This window comes from Galeopterus variegatus, unplaced genomic scaffold (genome assembly GCF_000696425.1).
Source record: "Galeopterus variegatus unplaced genomic scaffold, G_variegatus-3.0.2 Scaffold520, whole genome shotgun sequence".
Classification (NCBI taxonomy): domain Eukaryota; kingdom Metazoa; phylum Chordata; class Mammalia; order Dermoptera; family Cynocephalidae; genus Galeopterus; species Galeopterus variegatus.
Window position 1 is genome coordinate 205,033 of NW_007726631.1, and position 2,519 is coordinate 207,551.

General features: G+C 33.9%; 1 non-coding gene across 1 annotated transcript; it reads right to left on the bottom strand.

The window, feature by feature from the left end:
• Positions 1–1,042: 1,042 nt before the first annotated feature.
• Positions 1,043–1,116, bottom strand: TRNAI-GAU. Its single transcript has one exon. It is a non-coding gene; the product is annotated as a tRNA-Ile (tRNA).
• Between the last annotated feature and the right edge of the window lie 1,403 nt (positions 1,117–2,519).

Consider the following 2,519-nt stretch of genomic DNA (forward strand, 5'->3'; position numbering starts at 1 on the left):
GTGAAATTGACATCAGACTAGATTAGGTTAGACTCTAAATCTGATGACTGGTGTCCTTATAAGGAGAGAGAGATTTGAAGACAGAGGCACAGGAAGGAAGGCCACCAGACAATAGAGCCAGAGAGAAGAGTTATGCTGCCACAAGCCAAGGAATATCAAGAATTGTGGTAACCATCACAAGCAAGAAGAGGAAAGAGGATTCTTCCTTAGAGCCTTCCAAAGGAACATGTCTCTGCTAATACCTTGATTTTGGATTTCTAGACTCCAGAACCATGAGAGAGTAGATTTCTGTTGTTTTAAGCCACTCAGTTTGTGACAATTTGTTACAGCAGCTCTAGGAAACTAACACAGATAGATATAAGGATACAAGGTAAAGATGTAGAAGATGAACAACACTATGAACCAACCTGACCTAATTAACATTTAGAGAACATCCATCCAAAAATAGCAGAATACATTATTTTCACAAGTGCGCACAGAACATTGACCAAGATGGACCATATCCTGAGACTTAAACGTCTCAGTGAATTTAAAGTAATTCAATTATACAAAGTATGTTCTGACCACAATGGAATTAAGTGAAAAATCAATAATAGAAACATATCTTAAAGATCTGAAATATTTGAAAAATAAATAATACACTTCTAAATAACCCATGGGTACCAAAATATACAGCAGAGTAAAATTAGAAAGCATTTTGAACTGAATGAAAATAAAAACCAAACATCAAATTTTGAGTAGTACATCTAAACCAGTGCATAGATGAAGTTTTGCTGCACATTAACTGCGATCTTATCTGCTATTGTAGCATTTCTATCAGTGAAAACTAAGGAGGTTGGTTTATTTGGTTTGTTTTTTTGCTGTACATGGGTGTTGAAATTTTTGATTGAGATGATCTTCTAATTCAAGAGTATGGATTTGAATGTGATATCTTTTTTTGAACATATTTTCTAATTGGGTTATTCTTGTTCATAGCTATGATTTTATAAATTTAGGATCCTTTATTGAATACTTTTATTAACTCTCATACATTTTTTTTAACTGGCCAGTGCAGGGATTGAACTCTGGACCTTGGTGTTATCAGCACCATGCTCTAACCAACTGAGCTAACCAGCCAGCCTCTGTCTGGGCTTTCTGAGTATAAAATAACCTGTTTTATTAATTTATATGTCTTATTTTTAGTTTAGAAAAATATTTAATATTAATAGTGGGTAATAGTATCTTGTTCCTGATTTTCACCAGAATGCCTCTGATGTATATCAACATCTCAAAGAGATCTGTGATCCTAAAAGTTAAGAACGATTGTTTAGAATGAGGAATTACTAGCATTCATAGAATCTTTAATCTACAGGTGATGATTCTTGAGATCAGAAAGGTGAAGTGACTACTAGTTCCAAGGTCTTACAAGAAGGCAGTGGCAGAAGCATGACTAGAATTTCTTTCCATTCGTGGTTTGGGTTTTACCAAACTTTAAAACACAAATTGTAATGGTTTTCCTTATCTCTGATCTTTTTTTTTTAACTGTAATTCAGTACATTTTTCTGGTAACAGTTTTATTGGCATGCAATTCACATACCATAAAATTCACCCTGTTATAGTGCACAATTCAGTATTTTTTCATGTGTGTATATTCAGAAAATTGTACAACCACTACTGCAATCTAATTCCAGAACACTTTCATCACTCCTAAAAGNAGTGCACAATTCAGTATTTTTTCATGTGTGTATATTCAGAAAATTGTACAACCACTACTGCAATCTAATTCCAGAACACTTTCATCACTCCTAAAAGAAGACTGGCACCCATTTTCTGCCACTCTCTACCCTCCCATCTCCTCCAGTCCCTGGCAATCACTGATTTACTTTCTGGCTCTATAGATGCACCTATTCTGGATATTTCATATAAAGGAATCACATAATATGTAGTCTTTTGTGACAGGCTTCTTTCAGTTAGCATAATGTTTTCTAAGTTCATCCACGTTGTAGAATGTATCAGTAGTTCATATCTTATTATTGACAAATAATATTTTATTGCATGGATATACCACATTTTATTTATCCATTCATCAGCTGATGAACACTTGGGTTATTTCCACTTTTTAACTATCAAGAATAATGCTGCTATAAACATTTGTGTACAAGTTTTTGTGTGGACATATGTTTTCATTTCTCCTGGGACTGAAATTGCTGGATCACATGGCAACAATGTTTAAACTTCGGAGAACAGTTTGTTTTCCAAACCAGGTACACTAGTTGACATTCCCACCAGCTGTACATGAAGGTCCAAATTTCACCACATCCTTGCCACACTTGTCAATCTCTGTCTTTTTTAATATAGCTACCCTACTTGGGGTGAAGTGATATCTTATTATGGTTTTATTTTCATTTCCCTGATGGTTAATAGTGTTGAACATATTTTCATGTGCTTATTGTCTATTTGTAAATCCTTTTTGGCAAAACATATATTCATATCCTTTGTCTATTTTTAATTGGTTTCTCTTTTTACTGAGTTTTTTTTTT